The 20,475-nt window shown below is 36.1% G+C and overlaps 1 protein-coding gene and 1 long non-coding RNA gene across 3 annotated transcripts in view; one reads left to right on the top strand and one right to left on the bottom strand.

Annotated features, from left to right (window-relative positions):
• Positions 1-5,864: 5,864 nt before the first annotated feature.
• Positions 5,865-20,475, bottom strand: part of LOC141562857 (uncharacterized) — a 31,773-nt gene continuing 17,162 nt past the window's right edge. The window contains exons 3-4 of the long non-coding RNA XR_012488267.1: positions 8,304-8,487; positions 5,865-7,564 (exon numbers count right to left, since the gene is read on the bottom strand). This is a non-coding gene — a long non-coding RNA (uncharacterized LOC141562857). The remainder of the gene's footprint in view (positions 7,565-8,303; positions 8,488-20,475) is intronic.
• The window catches only part of MAP3K20 (mitogen-activated protein kinase kinase kinase 20), a 212,851-nt gene continuing 206,434 nt past the window's right edge, over positions 14,059-20,475 (top strand). The window contains exon 1 of one of the 2 annotated variants that reach the window (XM_074303096.1): positions 14,059-14,414. The gene's annotated coding sequence lies outside the window, so the exon portion shown is untranslated. The remainder of the gene's footprint in view (positions 14,415-20,475) is intronic. The other variant, XM_074303094.1, reaches the window with a different exon arrangement.

The raw sequence follows: 20,475 nt of genomic DNA, 5'->3' as shown, positions 1-20,475 counted from the left end.
TTTTTTTTTTACCTCAAAAAGTATTGACTCAGTTGAACTGAATAAAACTTTAAAGGCTCTCAATCAAGGTGGCTCTCACATTTATATTAAAGTCTTAGAGGATTCTATGACAGTTACAACTGTTGAGATTACCTTGTTCATTAATCTGCTGGGGATCAACACCTGAACTAGTTTTATTTTCTGTTGTGAAGGAAATTTCACTGGGATGCAAATGGAATTCCAGTTGGTTTTTGATTGCAAGATGTTATAAAAGTTATCACATTTAGAAATGACATTACACTTATTGAATCATCCTCAACCTTCATCCTCCCATACAACACTACAAAGTGTCTTCAGTGAAACTCATACTCATTTGAAAGAGATCAGCCTATCTACATTGTAAAAACAAAATGGTTGAAAAATTCATATTGTCCAGATTATGATATGTAATTGGATAGGAAGTCCTAAGTTATTCCATCTAATAGGTCCATCTAATAGGTGCATAGAGGTAATACGGACAAACAATGAATTGGGGCTTAGATTTTAATAGGAGGAGATCAGGCTGTCTCACATTTGGAAAAAATTATGAAGATCCCAAAGTACTTGCTATTATATAAAGACATTCTTTGACTCCCCTCAAATTTATCATAAGTGTTAGTGTTCCTAATGAGTACTCTGCATCATGGATTTATGCAACGAGATAAGGAAAAGAATTCATATTGTAGAGAAAGTAGCTGGTTTTAATAATACAGAGGTACCTCTGACCTATTTTAATAATGACAGGAAGTTTTCTTGCGCCTTTATGGGCTTTTTAAGTAATACTTCCTGAAATAAAGAGGCAAGAATTGCACATGATTAGAAGGCCTAGAGATATGCTATTACCTATGAAGGAAAAATTTGTATTGATAAAGCCACAAATCATTGAAGTTTTAAAGCACACATTTCATACTTTAAAGTAAAATAAAATTATAAGAGCAGCAAAATGTTTTATATCCACATTACTTTTCATATTACATCAATCACCAAGTTGTTATGTATCATCAGTTAGGAAATGCTGCATTGTGCTTTCTAGACAGTAAGCTACCATTAATCCATCTTGCTTGGGACATCATAAACAAAAGTCTTGGCCATTTAAATGCTGCTTTTTTCAACATTTTCTAATAACAAAATCAGATTCTTTTATATACTGTATTTTCTCCTCTCTCTTATCTGGGATTGTTATACACATACACATACATATATAGAGAGAGGAAGAGAAAAAAACACAGAGACACAGAGAAACAGAGAAACAGAGACAGAGACAGACAGATGGAGTTTACTTTATATGATTCCTACATCAAATATTGCTCAAGAATGAGCATTTCTTAATAGCAAATAATTTCATTAAAAAATATTTATAAACTTACATCCAATATGGTGGAGAGGACACGTGCATCTCTCTAAGTTCCTTCTTGCCCTCAGACTACTTTTTTTCATGACAAGCCTCAGAATTAGTGTTTGGCTGAAAAAACCCCAAATACATTAACAACAGAAGATATCCTCAAAATTCACCAGAAAAGGTCTTCTTTTGCTCATGGATGGGAACGGTTAGGGCAGGCGAAGGTCAGGAAAGTTGGCAGAGAGAGCACAGAAGGCAGCTCACGCTGAGCAGACCTGAAGGGGGTGGGGTATGGTCTCAGCCAGCAAAAAATCTGTGGGGAGAACTTTACCACAATGTGAGCTACTTTGCCTTAGAAGCAAGCCAGTAGATCAGCAGAGAAGCTATAAACACAGGGGGTAAGAATATAACCCTGAAAAGCTAGGGTCCCTCAAAACCTGGCCACACCCATCTGGAGTGTCTCAGCAAGTTCTCAGAGACTCAGAGTCTCAGAGAGCAGATACAGAGCAGCCATTGCTGCTTGGTAGTGCCTCATTGCTGCCCCTGCAGTCTGTAGAGGAAGCTTGGTAATACCATCTAGCTTAAAAAGCAGACCTCATTTGCTTTTTGTTTGTTAGTTTGTTTCCTTTGACAAAATGAGCAAAAAATTAAAGTGGGATCTAACCATAGATAGCTTCTATATGTATAGAGAGCAGACTTCAAACCCTGAGGAGACTAAAAACAGATTGTCTCCAGATGAATCCCCAAAGGGGGATATGATCTGGTCCTCAACACACAAGACTCTCATAGAAGCAATTAAAAAGGCTCTCACAAGAGAGCTAGAAGAAAAATGGGAAAGGAAAGGGAAGCTTGGCAAGAGAGTCTGGATAAGTCACTCACTCATTTAAAGATAGAGTAGATAAAGAAATCAAAAACTTGAAAAACAGAATTGGTGAACTGGAAAAGGTAAACAATTCTAAGGAAAATAGAATTAGTAAATTGGAAAAAAGAAAATAGCTCTCTAAAAAATAAAATTGGCAAAATGGAAAAAAATTTCCAAAGAACAAAACAATTTACTTAAAAACTTAATTGAAAAATTACAAAAAGAAATTTAAAAGTAAATGAAGAAAATAATTCATTAAAAATCAGAATTGAACAAATGGAACTGAATGACTCGAGGAGACAACAAGAATCAGTCAAGCAAAACCAAAAAAAAAGAAATGAAACAATGGAAAAAAACATCAAATAATACCTTCTTGGGAAAACAATAGACATGGCAAATAGATCTAAGAGAGAATCTGAGAATTAATGGATTTCCTAAAAATTATGATGAAAAAAAGAGCCTTGACACTATTTTTCAGGAAATCATCAAAGAAAACTGCCCAGATGTCATAGAAACAGAGGGTAAAATAGAGATTGAAAGAATTCATCTATCACCTACTGAAAGAGACCCCAAAATCAAAACTCCAAGAAATGTTGTGGCTAAATTCCAGAACTATCAGACCAAGGGAAAAATACAACAAGCAGCTAGAAAAAAACAATTCGAATATAGAGGAGCCACAATAAGAATTACTCAGAATCTAGCAGCATTCATATTAAAGGATCGAAGGGCCTGGAATCTGATATTCCGAAAGGCTAAAGAACTTGATATGCAGCCAAGAATAACTTACCCAGCCAAAATGATCATTTTGGGAATGAAGAAGATGGACGTTCTCTGAAATAGGTGAATTTCATCTATTTGTGATGAAAAAAACAGAAGTAAACAAAAAGTTTGCTCTCCAAAATATAGGATTCAAGAGAAATGTAAAAAAAGGATTCTTGGGAACTATATTTCTGGTATGCATATGCAAAAAGAATACATGTATAATTTGGTTTTGTGGTTATAATATAAAAAAGAAGCTAGAGGTGGAAAGGTAATTGTACTAGAAAAAGGGCAAAGTGGGGGCACTATATCACACTAACAGGCAAAGAAAACCTATTATATCTGAGGGAAAGAAGGGAGGGTGATGAACATAGTGTGTATATTACTCTCATCAGAACTGGCTTAAAGAGAAAAATCTTAGACACATTCGATTTACAGAGAAACTTCTCCCACCTCATTGAAAAGTGGGAGGGGGGAAGTGAAAAGGGAAGGAGTAAGCTAAGAATAGAATACAGAAATTGTGAAGAAAAGGGGAAGAACTCTAATATGGGGGAAGGGATCCTAAAAAGGGAGGGCTGTGAGAGGCAAGTGATGCTCACAAGTTTAATACTGGGGAAGGGGTTAAGGAGGAAGGAAAGGAGAAAAGCATAAGCTGAGGTAAACAAGATGGCAAGTAATACAGAATTAGTAATTTTAATCATAAATGTGATCGGATAACCCCCCTCATAAAGCAGAAGCAGATAGCAAACTGGATTAAAAGCCAGAATCCTACAATATGTTGTTTACAGGAAACAAACTTGAAAAAGGGCAATACATACAGAGTAAAAGTAAAAGGCTAGAGAAGAATCTATTATGCTTCAGGTGAAGTCAAAAAAGCAGAGGTAGCCATCCTGATCTCAGATGAAGCAAAAGCAAAAATTGATATAGTTAAAAGAGATAAAGGAGGGCATTATATTTTGTTAAAAGGTAGCATAGATAATGAAGCAATATCAATATTAAACATATATGCATCAAGTCAAGATGTGTAGCATCTAAATTCTAAAAAGAGAAACTAAGAGAGCTGTAAGAAGAAAAAGACAGCAAAACTATAATAGTGGAAGATCTCAACCTTGAACTCTCAGAATTAGATAAATCAAACCACAAAATAAATAAGAAAGAAGTCAAAGAGGTAAATAGAATACTAGAAAAGTTAGATATGGTAGATCTTTGGAGAAAATGAAATGGAGATAGAAAGGAGTATACTTTCTTCTCAGCAGTTTATGGAACCTGTACAAAAATTGACCATATATTTAGGACATAAAAACCTGAAACTCAAATGCAGAAAGGCAGAAATAATAAGTGCATCCTTTTCAGACCATAATGCAATGAAAATTACATTTAATAAAAAGCCAGGGGAAATAGACCAAAAAATAATTGGAAACTAAATAATCTCATACAAAATAATGATTGGGTGAAACAGCAAATCATAGACATAATTAATAACTTCACCCAAGAAAATGAAAATAATGAGACATCATTCCAAAATGTGTGGGATATAGCCAAAGCAGTAATAAGGGGAAATTTTATATCTCTAGAGGCCTACTTGCATAAAATAGAGAAAGAGAAGGTCAATGAATTGGGCTTACAACTAAAAATGCTAGAAAAGGAACAAATTAAAAACCCTCAGACAAACACAAAACTTGAAATTCTAAAAAATAAAAGGAGAGATTAATAAAATTGAAAGTAAAAAAAAAAAAACAAACTATGGAATTAATTAATAAAACTAAGAGTTGGTTCTATGAAAAAACCAACAAAATAGACAAACCCTTAGTAAATCTGATTAAAAAAAGGAAAGAGGGAAAGCAAATTGTTAATCTTAAAAATGAAAAGGGAGAACTCGCCACTAATGAAGAGCAAATTAGAACAATAATTAGGAGTTACTTTGCCCAACTTTATGTCAATAAATTCGATAAATGAAATAGAAGAATACCTTCAAAAATATAGCTTGCCCATATTAACAGAGGAAGAAATAAATTGGTTAAACAGTTCCATTTTAGAAAAATAAATAAAACAAGCTATTAATCAACTCCCTAAGAAAAAATCCCCAGGACCAGAGGGATTTACATTCTACCAAACATTTAAAGAACAATTAACTCCAATGCTATATAAACTATTTGAAAAAATAGGGATTGAAGGAGTCCTACAAAATTCCTTTTATGACACAGACATGATACTGATACTGAAACCAGGTATGTTGAAAAAAAGGAAAGAAAATTATAGACCAATTTCCCTAATAAATATTGATGCAAAAATCTTAAGTAAAATATTAGCAAAAAGATTGCAGAAAATCATCCCCAGGATAATACAACATGACCAAGTAGGATTTATACCAGGAATGCAGGGCTGGTTCAATATTAGCAAAAACTATTAGCATAATTGACTATATCAAAAACCAAATTAACAAAAACACATGATCATCTCAACAGATGCAGAAAAAGCATTTGATAAAATCCAACATCCATTTCTAATAAAAACAGCATAGGAAGTATAGGAGAGTATAGGAAGAAATGGACTTTTCCTCAAAATAGTCAGGAGCATCTATTTAAAATCATCAGTAAGTATCATATGTAATAGGGATAAACTGGGACCATTCCCAGTGAGATCAGGAGTGAAACAAGGTTGCCCACTATCACCATTACTATTCAATATTGTATTAGAAATGCCAGCCTCAGCAATAAGAGTTGAGAAAGAGATTAAAAAAATTAGAGTAGGTAATGAGGAAACCAAACTATCACTCTTTGCAGATGATATGACGTTATACTTAGAGAACCCCAAAGATTCTGCTAAAAAGCTATTAGAAATAATTCACAACTTTAGCAAAGTTGCAGGATACAAAATAAATACACATAAATTTTTAGCATTTTTATACATAACCAACAAAATCCAACAGCAAGAGAAACAAAGAGAAATTCCATTCAAAATAACTGTCAATAGCATAAAATATTTAGGAATCTATCTACCAAAGATCAAGTCAAGAATTATACGAGCAAAATTATAAAACACTTTGCACACAAATAAAGTCAGATTTAAACAATTGGAAAAATATTAAGTGCTCTTGGATAGGCTGAGCGAATATAATAAAGATGACAATACTACCTAAACTAATCTATTTATTTAGTGCTATACCAATCAGACGCCCAAGAAGCTATTTTAATGACATAGAAAAAATAACAACAAAATTCATATGGAAGAACAAAAGGACAAGAATTTCAAGGGAACTAATAAAAAAAAAAAAATCAAATGAAGGTGGCCTAGCTGTGCCTCATCTAAAGCTATATTACAAAGCAGCAGTCACCAAAACTATTTGGTATTGGTTAAGAAATAGATTAATTGATCAGTGGAACAAGTCAGGTTCACAGGACAAAATAGTCTGTAACTATAGCAATCTAGTGTTTGACAAACACAAAGATCCCAACCTTTGATATAAAATTCACTATTTGACAAAAAACTGCTGGGAAAACTGGAAATTAGTATGGCATAAACTGGGCATGGACCCACACTTAACACCATACACCAAGATAAGATCAAAATGTGGTCATGATTTAGGCATCAAGAACAAGATTATAAATAAATTAGAGGAACATAGGAGAGTTTAACTCTCAGACTTGTGGAGGAGGAAGGAATTTGTGATCAAAGAAGAACTAGAGATCATTATTGATCACAAAATAGAAAATTTTGATTACATCAAATTAAAAAGCCTTTGTACAAACAAAACTAATGCAAACAAGATTAGAAGGGAAGCAACAAACTGGGAAAACATTTTTACAGTTAAAGGTTCTGATAAAATCCTAATTTCCAAAACATGTAGAGAATTGACTCTAATTTATAAGAAATCAGGCCATTCTCCAATTGATAAATGATCAAAGGATATGAACAGACAATTTTCAGATGATGAAATTGAAACTATTTCTACTCATATGAAAGGATGCTCCAAATCACTATTGATCAGAGAAATGCAGATTAAGATAACTCTGATACCACTACACACCTGTCAGATTGGCTAAGATGACAGGAACAAATAATGATGAATGTTGGAGACGATGTGGAAAAACTGGGACACTGATGCATTGTTGGTGGAGTTGTGAAAGAATCCAACCATTCTGGAGAGCAATCTGGAATTATGCCCAAAAAGTTATCAAACTGTGCATACTCTTTGATCCAGCAGTGCTACTACTGGACTTATATCCCAAGGAAATACTAAAGAAGGGAAAGGGACCTGTGTGTGCCAAAATGTTTGTGGTAGCCCTTTTTGTAGTGGCTAGAAATTGGAAAATGAATGGATGTCCATCAATTGGAGAATGGTTGGGTAAATTATGGTATATGAATGTTATGAAATATTATATTTCTGTAAGAAATGACCAGCAGGATGAAAACAGAGAGGCTTGGAGAGACTTACATGAACTGATACTGAGTGAAATGAGCAGAACCAGGAGATCATTATATACTTCAACAGCAGTACTGTATGAGGATATATTCTGATGGAAGGATATCTTTGACAATGAGAATATCCAATTCAGTTTGAATTAATCAATGATGGCCAGAATCAGCTACAAACAGAGACAGAACACTGGGAAATTAATGTAGACTACTTGCATTTTTGTTTTTCTTCCCAGGTTATTTTTATCTTCTGAATCCAAATTCTTCTTGTGCAACAAGAGAACTGTATGGATCTGCATACATATATTGTATCTAAGATATACTTTAACATGTTTAATATGTATAAGACTGCCTGCCATCTAGGTGACGGGATAGAGGGAGGGAAGGGAAAAGTTTGAACACAAGTTAATGCAAGGGACAATGTTATAAAAATTGCCCATGCATATGATCTGTCAATAAAAAGCTATAATTAAAAAATAAAATAAAATAAAATGCTTAGTTCCCTGTTAAAAAAAAAAGAAAATAATTATAGAAGCAGTAAAAATTTTAGTGACTTTTAGTGACTATGACAAGTGAATTGATTGATTATTAAACTATTTGATTATTTGGGCCAGAATAATGAATTTTCAGGAGGAAGCTAAACATTGGAGCTTAAGAGGTATTGTTCTGGTGAGGTCCATGGCTGAGTTACAGAAGTGTTTTGTCTTTGACAGAGAGTGGCACCATAGGAGGGGACTTTATTAACCTCTCTGGCTATAATGACACAATAGAATGATGTTTTGAATGAACAATGGCACCTAGATCCCTGCCCCTGGCTCTCACTGTACTTCATCACCTCACAACCCTTCTATAGACTGGGTGATTTTTCCATAGATGTATTACCCAAAAGTTGCATGTGCTTAAGCTCACCTGCCATTTTCCATCCCCCTCAAATAGCGTTTCACAGCCTCCCTGGAGATCCTTGGCTTCTTGGCCTGGAATTCACTGCCTGGAAGAGCTCAATGTCATCTATAAACCCAGAGATGTTGCTGTGAACTCCCTCTTTCAGATCATTTGTAAAACTGTTAACTAAGACCAGTCCTGGCACAGCTCCCTGGAGGGATAAACATAGAGAATCAGCATGGGATAAGTGTAAAAAACCAGGAATGAATGAAGTAACAGGCGTAGTTTGGGCAAAATCAGGGGTGAGAAGCCATGGCAGTTAGGAAAATAAGTGACAGTGAGACTAATAGGATAACATTAAACAGTGTTTTAAAGGTAAAAGGAGAGCAGACAACATCTATTGGGAAACAACAGGATAGCATAGTTATGAAATTTAGTAATGGAAGACACATTACAGACACCTCTTGATTATTAGTTCTATAGAAGGAGACCATTGGTGTTCGTGGTATAGGATGATGGATAATAAACTAGCACACAGCAGGAAAGATAAGCTTTATCTTTGGGTTTCAGCTATGAGGTGTTGAGTTAGCAATGAGGAATTCATCCCAGAACCCTTGGCAGTAAGGATGAAGGTGGAGATGATGAAAAAGTGAGGCAGAAAGAGTTCTAGAAAGTCCAAAGATGGACATAGAGCCTAGCTTGGCTGCTTTGTACCTGTTTTTCCACAGGAAAACCATTTACTCTCTGTGTGCCTCAGTTTCCTAAAAATATAAAATGACTTTCATTTCATGATCTCTAAAGCCTTTTTCAACTCAAATATTTTATGATTTTGTGAGGCTGCAGAATAAGCAGCAGAAGTTAGGATCAGGGAAGGGAGGTAGGGATATAGGGAGAACTAGGAGTGAGTGCAGTAATACAAATTTAGACCATATTATATTTAAAGGCATTGAAGAAGTAATTGTGACAATAAACTTTGGATTAAATGAAAGGGGAAAAATATAATCTGAAGAACTGACTGATGAAAAGGTTAAGCTAGAAGATAATTAGGGTTCTGGAAATTCTCAGGGAAAGGAATTGAAAGATTTGGCACTTGCCTAGATGTATAGGGAAAAGAAGAAAAGGGCATAGAAAGATACCAGATTGGCAGGATTGACAGAAAGGGAGGAGAAAAGATTTGAAGAGGCGACAATCTCAGCTTCACTTTATACTTAAAATTGTGAAGTTAGAAATACAAGAAAAGCGGTTAGATGATTATGAAGATATTACCTTAGAACAAGGTGCCCTTTACTTCTGAGTGATTTAGAAATAGCTAGAATGATGATAGTTCTTAATTTGTCAATGACATCAACTCTATTTCTTGCTGTTCCTCACCCTGGCTAAAAGTGTTCTCTCCTTCCTCAAATTTTCCTAAAGTAATATACCTGGATTGCTCCTTCATCCCCATTATTTTCTATGTATTTATCACCACAGATAATAAATGTCTAGAAAACAAGGAATAGGTCATTTAAAAAAAATCTTTGTTCATATCAGGGGCCTGGCACAGTGCCAAGCATATAATTATTAAATTAATTTTATGTTTTGGGGATCATTTTACAATGATGCCAGTTTACAACTGTCAGAAATATTTAATGAATGACTGCTTATGATGAAACAAAAAAAAAAGATTTAAAAAATCATACAGGAACTTATAGTCTAATTGAGAACACACACACACATACACACACACACAAGCTAAAGAAAGTATTTTGCCATTTTCTTGTTCAGTCACATCTGACTCTTCATCACCACACTTGGGATTTTCTTGGCAAAGATAGTGGAGTGATTTGCCATTTCTTTTTCCAGATCATTTTATAGATGAGGAAACAGAGGCAAACAGGGTTAAGTGACTTGCTCAGAAAACATTTAGAGAATGAAAATCAATGAAATAGAAATTAACACTATACATTCTGAAAAATTTCTAAGTAGGGAAGTGAACAGACTCAGAATGGATCAATAGTGGAAGATTCTGGAGAATCTGACCTTGTATCTATATTCTTAAGGTGGTGAAAAATATGGATTATCAGAGAAGGAAGAGCATTTTATATGTACTATATATATATATATATATGCATAGAAATCTGAATATGTTAAGAATAAGCCAATAGATTTCAAAAGCAATTCACTAAAGGCAAAGGTTTAAAATGGCATGAACAGGCAAAAGTTTAAAATGTAGACAAAATCTCTGTGTGTATATACATACATACATACACACACACACACACACATATATATATATATATATATATATATATATATATATAGACACTACAGGGTACTATTAAATAAGAAAAATTAAATTAACCATATTAAACTGAATTTAAAATTCAACCTTGTCAGTTGAATATCATTGTGATGAAGAAAATTTTCTTATGTATCCAATTGTATCCTTTAAGAAACAACTTATTATTTAAATTCATGGTGAATCCTTTCAAAGTATATGATTGTGAGCAGTGATTTTCCCAAGATCTCAGAGATACAAAGGGATTCAAATGCCATCCTTTGTACATCAGTACAGTAAATTATGGTAAGGAGCCAGACACAAAATTACTGAACCATAATCTGAGATGGCTATCTGTGATGGCTAGAGAAGGTGGTGCCTTTGGGTATGAGCTTGCACCATAGTTCTTAGTGCTAGCGGATAAGAGGAAGAATGCATGGGGAGCTTTCTCTCTTCTGATGTGCTTATCATTCTATCATAATAAGATTTTTATCTGACACTGTATTATTAATAACAATGAACCTTAAAATGGAATTATTTAAAGTGAGAGATGAGAAAGGATTGGTTAGATTCCTTTTGGTTTTGAAGTTAACAAAGATTCTATTGGCCTAACACTCAGGAAAGTGAGAGGATTAAACAGTAACAAATATAAAATTGAAAGATTGAAAAAATGAAGTTAACAGGTTAATAAATAATATTATATATGCATATGTATATATCTTTAAGATTAGCAAATCAGGTTAATCTTAAGATGAATTAAGTTACAAATTTAATGAAGAAGCTGATGCATATTGAAGAAACTATTGGAAATATATTAATCAACATTTATTAGCATTACTATGTGTTTTCCATTTTTCTAAGTTCCATGAGTATAATTGAAATATAATATTTATTCATGATTTTACTTTAGTTATTTGTATACATAATATAAACATTCTTATTTATGTGCATGTACATGTACATGTGTGTAACTTAAGGGTTCAGATGCAATGTTAATGAAACTTTGCATCTTACCCCAAAACCTTGGTTACCATGCTCTGGAAAGTATATTGTAAATAAATATTTCATTGGTGAATTGTTGAAGATGTGGTATATGACTGCAAAAGAGGTAACTCATAGTGTAGTTGAGGAAATAAGACTCACCATTCTCTCCCATAATTGTCAGATAAGCATGAGCTCTGGGTTTATAGAGGTATGCTTCAATATAATATATTTGTTCTGGACAAGTGAGTTGTCTTAGATTATTATCATAAGGAGAGGTGGTAGAAGGAAGCAACAAAAAATGACTAGGAAGGTGATAGAATATAAATTAAGAATGTTGCAAAAAGTAGAATGCGTTTTGCAAAAAGCTTTATGATGTTAAGGCTGTTGAGTATACATCTGGGTTAAAAATTAGATTATTTAGTCTTCTAAGCATATTTTAGTTGTCAATATTTTCTTTACATTTGGTACTCCTTCCTCATTATCTGTTTTTTATCCTTATCTTCTCTTTCTCTAAATTTTACCTCATCCAGTAAAGTTTCCTGATTATTCTAGCCCACCTTTCACCTTTAAACTCCTGTAATAATAATAATTAGAGCAGCTGGGTGGAACAGTGGGTAAAGTATTAGACCTGAAGTTATGACCTGTTAAAGATTATGCCTAAGTGTGAGGAGGCAGGTCGAGTCTCCAACAGCCCCCATAGCTGTGAATTATAACACACTTGAAGGAATTGCAAATCAGTCTTTACTGACTCAGATGTTGCGTGTGGATTGGGAATGAAATAAATCAGAGGTAAGAGAGAAGAGGAGACAGGTCAGAGAATGCAATTGCCTGGAGTCTCCTTGTATCATTATCATTCTCTCACACTAAGGGATCTATTCTGCTGATCAGACATTTATGCATTGATTCAATTTGAGAAATATTTATTATGCACCTAGAAGCAAAGTCTCTCTGAATTTTTTTTTCCATGTCTCTTAAGAGTACATGTCTAACTAACTAATAAGACTTTGTTCTCACTCTGTGTTGCAGAAAGAATAATAACTCCAGAGTCAGAGGACTTGGAGTAAAATCCTACTTGTGATATTTGCTATCTGTACCATCTTTAGGCAATCATTCAGCCTCTCTGGACCTCAGACTCTTCATCCACAAAATGAGAGGGTTGAATTCAAAGGACTCTCAGGTCCCTTCCAGATCTAAATTGATGATGCTATGGTTTTCTCTCTTTAAACTCTGACCGTTGGAAATCTCATCTATTTCTGTAAGATTCCCAAATCCAGATGCCCATTCTTCTCCCTTTTTTTCTCTACTTGCAACTGGTGGCTGGACTTTACCACCTGCATAGAAGTTATCCCTTTTCCCCAAGCCCTATCTTATCTCAGTTTTGAGCAGACAGCCTGAGTGTGCCAGAGGTATTCACTCAATGTCTGGGGGGTGGTATTCAAGGAGCAGTAGATCCTTGGTTTGAGGGCTTGCCAAGGCCTTTTTAGGGCTGCTTATTCATCTTTGGTATCTACCTGCCATTCAGCTTATGGCTCCAAGAAGCTGTAGCATGCATCAGTCACACTCAGTAAACTTTCTCAGGAATGGGTTAAACTAGGATGAGAGTTATCTGATGGACTTCAAACTGGTTGATGAATTAGAGGTTGATGAATTGCACCAAGTACTAGAAGACTTCCCCAACCGAATGAGCAAATGAGAACAATTTATTTCAATAGACCATGAAGATAGCTGAAGATGGACCCTTAGAGCTTGGTTATACAACAAAGCCATCAAGGTTATCCATTCCATCCAGGGCCATCACTCCTTTTCTTAACTTGTTTTGATATTGAGTGGACTTCCATGACTCTAGAAGAGAAAGTGAAATTCTATGACTTTGTGTAAATCTATCTCACTTAAATCTAATTTATCCACAAGTCAAGATTTCACTTGTCATAGACAAGTCTTCTTGGAAAACAAAGAAATAACATTGTCTAGAGAATTTTCAAGAGGAAATTTCCTTGAATATTAGGTAGATCTTATATAAACAGATTTATATAGGACAGGACAAGAATTGCACAAGATATGAGGAATGGATGGATGTCTTTTTGGTGTGCTCTGGTGGAAGTACCATTACTGAGAAGAGTGCAGATCCACCAGTCTCAGAATATTTGGTATGGTGTACCTTCCAAAAATACCTGTTTATAGCAGAGTGAAAGGAAATCAGTGGGATTTTTTTTTTCTCTGCTTTCTTCCTTTCCTCACCCTGTAGTCTACAGGGAGCTCTATGGCATTTCTGCTCTAACTCTTATTGAACCGGCAGACCTTTCACTGCTGGCTTCCGAAGTCTAGGGGCTGGAGTTTAGATGGGTTTTGTTGTGTAATGTCAAGGTGAAAAAGCTCAGTAAGGCTTCAGCTTGGAACCAGGAGGAGCGAATCTCAAAGGGATGGTTTGGGTTAGCTTGTCTGGGAGCCGGCTGAAGATAGATTTTTCCACATCTCAAGACTTCTGACTTGTTAAAGCAGCTCCTTTGAATTTCCTCAACTTCAGCTGCCTTCTTTCTTGCCAGAGGGTGGAGGGTAAGAGCAATGAGAGGTCTAGGGGAGGTCTAGGGTAGAACTTGGCCAGTCAGGTCCTGAGGTTCCGGGCCGGGGTCATAGCTGCTGCCAGAGGGTAGGTGGTGCTGTTGCTGTGACTGTGGCTTCCTCATTGGAGCGGGTAAGAGAGGCGGAATGTTTAACTCTTTGACATGAAGCGGAAGCGTGGGAGAGTCACCGCACTCGCACCGCCTGCCTAGAACTCCCGCCGCCTCGGACCCTCCGCTTGAGCTCGCGTTAGCCAGCCGCCCGCTGCTCGCTCCTGGCCCGGGTCGCCCCGCTCCTGGAGCTGAGTTTCTTGAGGCAAGGTCCAGAGGGGGAGGCAGGTAAGCGGCGTGTGGGATGAAGGGAAGAGACGAGAGGGGTCCTGCCCAATGTCCTCAGCTTCTAGGCAAAGAGGCACCGGTGACCACTGTTTGCCTGCAAGGGGGATTGATCTTTTTACTGACACTGTTTCCCGGGCCAGAGGCGCGCGTCGGACCGCTCTGTTCTAGGCCTCGGCCGGGACTGTTGCATGCGCCCAGTCTGTCGGGGACTGGGAGGCCAGAGGGGGCCTCTCCAAAGAGTGGGTGCGGAGGTGGGGGAGAGGATAAGGTCCCGAGTTCTCGGCTGCGGGTGCCAGTCCACTTGGCAGCTGCGAGAGGGAACTTCCCGGACTGGGGCCAGACCTTGGGAATCGAGTGGAGAGCTCAAGAAAGAAAAGGGGAATCAGGGGAACTCCCGACGCAACTTTGATTACTGGGGAGTTCAATGCCCGGACGCCGGCCTTGACTTTGGCTCGGGCCGGGCAAAGTTTCCTGATGTGAAGTGCAAATTTCGCCTTCTCTTCTGGAGAGGTGGCGCAGGCCAAGATGAGCTACACTTTCAGCTTTTTCCATCCTTTAAAGCACTTTCCTGAAGTCCCGAGCACTTAACCGAGCAAGTGAACTCGCGGGTGTGACCGGAGGAAGAAGCTTCCAACTTTCTTGAATATTCTACGGTTTTTCTCTCTTCTCTTCTGCTTCCCTTCTGCCGGCATTCTAGCCCTCCTCTCCCCGGCTCCAGTCCTTACAGCTTTGGGGAGATACCGGGCTTTTCTTCTTCGTGAATCTAACTCCCAGAAAGAATTTTGGAAAGAGTACGTTTATCGAAAGCAAAAGAAACATAAACAAAATAAAGTGACAAAAAGGACTTTGTAGTTTGACGTTTGTTTAGTTTTGTTCAGGCAACTTTGTGCCTGTCAAATTGGGGCAGCATGTCCTCTAAGTGAAGACTATATAGGGAACTTACTTGCCCTTCAAAATCCTGTAAGAGTGGGTGCATTAAATAATTGTAGATTACTGCAAAATTAGGACGATAAAAAGGAACTTTGGCCTCTTCCTCTGATCTTAAACAATTATTAAAAAAAAAAAAAAAAAAAAACACACTTTTTTTTTTTTTTTTTTTTTTTGGTATCTTCTCCACCCAAATCTTGAGGTTTCTTTCCAAATTTCAGAAATGAAGCAATATTGTGTAGTCATACCGATCTTTGGGATCCAGTCTGGTGCTGTCATATCAAGTGAATTCATCCGCCTTATACTTTTTCTGAAAACCTAAACTACGTGGGGTTCTGTCTCTAACTGATCTCTTTCATCTTTTGTAAAACTTAGTAGGTATTTTGATAACAATGAATTGCCCTCAGAAAATAGAGTAAAGTTATTGTCAAATTGTTGGGTTTAAGAATCAGTGTTTATGAAGTATTTTGGAATTCTCTTCATGTAAGTCCAGTGTAGTTGTTTTTATTACCGTTGCTTTTAGTAAGATGAAACTGACAAGAAGTTTGGACCATTCCAAAAATGTGGCAATAATTAACTTCCATGTTTTGTGTAGTTTTGTGTATCATTGGGATTTTCCATGAACTGTTTTCTCGATTAAAACCTATGTTTATTTTAATGATCTTGATGATTTCAAAATATCTAAATTCAAACCCCTCCCCTGGCCTTATTTGAAATACTCCAGAAACAGACAATAAAGGCATTGGGGATTGGTTGATTTTTTTTTTCCTGTACAGCAGGTCCATTTGAGGAAGTTTCATCCTTTTTAATTTTCAAAGACAAAAGAGATGACTGCATTATAATTATAGCACTGATCCCTTGTAGAACCTTTGTTCTAAACTCATATTTCACTAGTGAGAGATTTTACAGAATTACGGAATTTTCTCTAATTTGGAAGGTAGCTCAGAAATCATGGACTCCAAACCCTTCATTTTAGAGATGAATCCCAGAAACTTGAAGCAACTTGCCGAGGGTCATAGAAGTTGATGGGGGGCATCTTTAGGTGTGGAAATTATGATTTTTGTTTCTCTATCCAAACTATTTTGCATAAACTCTACTGCAACTCTGTAAATTAATATGTATTAAAGTCATATGTATGAAGTTTCTTTAACCTTTTGCAGTTTAACTTTCTTAAGGTGGATGTGTTACTTTTTTAACCAGAGAAAGGAGAATTGGTATTTAGCTCCTCAGTTTTGGCAAGCCTGCATATTTTCTTGAATGGATGGTAACATAATTGAATAACAAAGATTTATCTTTATCAGTAAAGCAACTAATAATTAACTTACTTTCCCCTATTATTGAAGGGAGTGTCAGGATGTCTTAAAGCCTGAGAGCAATATCTAAATATTAAGTACAAAGATTTGGGTCTAAAAATGGATGGTCAAAGATCTTGGGAACCAAGGAACCTTCTTGCCAAATAAGGAAACTTGGCAAGTAGTCTTGTGTATTTTAAGTTAGCACAAGAGTGAGTGTTATTGGCAATATATTGGCAGTGTGCTTATCTGGAATGAGCAGAGAAACTGACTTTGACAGGGTTATGAAATTTTAAACTGAAGTAATCAGGGGTGTGGGATGAATAATCTAATTATCAGAGAAAGCACTTGAGAAATTAGAATGGGGATAACAGGAAGAAAAACCAGAAGGAAAGCTATTATTGTATTCAGTGCAACTAGGTGGAACAGTGGATAGAGCTCTAGACCTGGTGTCAGGAAAATTTGTCTTTTGTGAGTTCAAATCTGACCTCAGCCAGGGTTCACAAAATCCTGTTTGCCTCAGTTTCCTCATCTGTAAAATGAACTGGAGAAGGAAAGGCAAACCACTTTACTATCTTTGCCAAGAAAAGGGGTTACAAAGAGTCAATCACAATTGAACAACAAAAGAATGTTTTGTATTTTTTCTTCCAATCAATAGTTTAACAATCATTTTTCTATTGATCCAAGGGATCAAAGCCAATCTTAGTCTGGCTCAGGTAGGTGGATTGGGAAAGTGACTTTTTTTTGAGGTATGGGCCCTCTTCAACTGTCTTCCCAGAACTCACATATTGGTGTTAGTGGAAAAATCCAATCTATATACCCCTCATATTTATCTGCAGTGATCAGAAAGCCATACCTGCTTTGGGAGGAAAGTTATGAAAACCTGAAGTTTAGGTGGATTTTCTTAATATTTGGAATCTGTTGTCCCAGCTTTTCCTAGCACAACTGCTTGTTATAATAGCAGGTTAGGAATAAAAACCAGAACTGAGATTTTATTGATATAGAAAACTTCCAGATGAGGAAATTCTTTCTACTAATGAAGGTCAACACCTTCTTTGCAATATATAGTATAAGAAATTTGGCTAGAGCTCCAAGAGGTGATTTATTCACCATCACGGTCAGTATGTGTCACAGGCTTGCTGGATCAATAGCTAAATAATCTTAAAGAGTTTTATGGGGAAAAGTGTTTACAACTTTTCTAACAATCAAAATTGAACTTGAGACTGATGGCATATCATCCAGGTATTTAGGAAAATATGAAATAGATCTGCATGCAAAAGAAAAGCAAAACAATTTGAGGATGAGATGATTTTGAGGGGTACAGTTTTAAATCTAGGCTATCTTGTTAAAGTGATGAACTTGACATTAACATTAGCCTTGTTCCCTCTTTTTCTTCTCATCCTACCGCTGAACATGTACATTCCCCAGCACCTTCATTTTGCCTCCACAGTGTTTAGTATCTCCCTTAGCTGGGTTCCATGCTCCAGACTCTTTTTCCTTTCTTCTATGCCCAATTAAAACTTACCTGTGTCATATATCCTAAGGGCCTCGCTCTCTTCTAAGAAACCCTGAAGAACTAGTTCTTGCTGATGCACAGGTCAATTCAATTAAATTCAGTTAATACTTATTAAGACCCTACTAGGTACAAGTTGACTAGTCAGCTGGTTCATTCTGTGTATCCACCCACATAATTAAATTCTTTAAACCAAGAAAAATGTACTATATATATAAAGGTCTACAAAACTTTGACTCTTATAGAATTGGGAGATATTCCTAGTAAAAAAAAATTGTCAGTTGATGAACATCCTTGCAAGGGGAAGCTTGAAAGGAAAATATTTCCCCAAAAATGTTTCAGTGGGAGATGCTACGTCAGAATATGGACTTTATCAGTTGATATAAAAGCAAGTGGGGAATGATCTCAGATTTGGCTTGCCAATATAACTCTATAGTTAGTATTAGATTTGTAGTGTCTGACTATGCATTTCTGTTCCCTCAGAGTTTGATCAGCTTAGTTTGGTATCCAATCCTAGTCTTTTTTCCTTTAGTAGAGTTGGCTCTGGGAGTTCTCCTAAAAATGTATGTTCAGGATTGTGGAAATAAACAGTGGAACAGTACTTGAGGAAATTTTCTTACTGGAGAAAATACTACTACAAAAAGAAAAATTCAATAAATGCATACCATCTTGGAGAGAAGGGCACCATGAATATGCTCTTTTTACTGAATTTGTTTCTGGAATAGTCGACATTTTGACAGAGACTTTGATAAAAATATATAGGAGTAGTTATCAAATTTTGGGTGATGTGAAACTAAGATGAATGGATAGCAGGGTCAAGATCCCAAGATATCTGGACAAGTTTGTACAATCTGCCAAATCAAATAAAATGAAATTTAATAAAGAAAAATGGCAATCTTATACTTCAAAAATAATTCCATAATTATAAGATAGAGGTAGAATGGTTATATAGTAATTTATGTGAGCAAGAGATCTGGGCATTTTAATGCATTTTATTATTGTTCAGTTGTTCCAGTACTGCCCATCTTTTTGTGATCCCATTTGGAATTTTCTTGGCAAAGATACTGGAGTGGTTTTCCATTTCCTTCTCCAACTCATTTTACAGAGAACAAAACTGACACAAATAGGGTTAAGTCACTAGTCCAGAGTCACACATGTAATATCTTAGGCCAAATTTGAATACAGATCTCCTTAACTCAGTCACTCTCTCTACTGCACTATCTACCTGCAGAGTAAGATTAATATAATATAATAATATATTTAATATATAATATATAATGATAAAATACAACTCAGCTGTATCATAGCAGTGGAAAAAACTAAATAGACTATGGTACAAAAGGTACAATATCCAGATATAGTACAGTGCAAAAAGAATATTGATTTTGGAGACTCTCAAAAACCTGCCTCTGAATTTATTTTTGGGTCACTTTACCACTGTAACCTCAGTCTCCTCATGTGTAAAGTAAGGCCCTTGAGGTCTCTCAGTAGGAACATGCCCAGAAAAAGGTGATGTGAATGTGAGTACCATGCCATAGGATGGTCAATCAAGTCAGCTAGATGGCACAGAAAGTAAGAAGGTTGGCCTGAGAATTCAAGAAAAGCTAAATTCAAATTCCATCTCAGATTTTTCCTAGCTGTGTGACCTTGAGCAGGTCACTTGATCTCTCTCAAATTAATTGCAGTTATTTTGTTATCGGCTGAAAGAACTGAAAACGGTTAACTTCAAGAAGAGAAGATTTAAACAAGACATACTGTTTGTATTCATATACATGAAGGACTGTTACATGGATCCCACAATGATATTCAAGTAGCTATCTGCCCTAAAGTATTTCCTACAACAGAATTGTGGGATTTTAAAATTGAAAGGGATCTCAGTGGCCATCTAATCTGTCTTCTACTTGTATAAGAACTTTAAGTTATCTGCAAAAGGCACATCTGACCACTCTTTAAAGTCCTCCAATGAGAGGAACTCCCTTCCTTCCAAAGTAACTTTAGCTTCTGATAAGTCATCGGGAATTTAGACTGATAATCATTGTAGATTATTGAGGGAATTATTTTAGATCAGATTATAGTCTTTCTGTGCCATTCAAATTATATCATAGATGTATCTGCCATTGATTCTTGGCCTTTTAGCTAAGATCAAGTGTAGTATCATATAGGTATCTGTCCTCTGCACCCAGAAGGAGGCCTACTGAATTAAAGTGTTCTGTCCTATGTTATACATGTGTCTTTTGGGAGCTAATTCCTCTCTTGCCTTTTAATATCATCATATTCTAAAATAATCTGTTGCTTAAATCCTGATAAGGACTATTAAGAGAATAGGGAG

Source organism: Sminthopsis crassicaudata, chromosome 3 (assembly GCF_048593235.1).
Source record: "Sminthopsis crassicaudata isolate SCR6 chromosome 3, ASM4859323v1, whole genome shotgun sequence".
Lineage (NCBI taxonomy): Eukaryota > Metazoa > Chordata > Mammalia > Dasyuromorphia > Dasyuridae > Sminthopsis > Sminthopsis crassicaudata.
The sequence above is the reverse complement of the archived record's forward strand: the minus strand, read 5'-3'. Positions and strand labels throughout refer to the sequence as shown.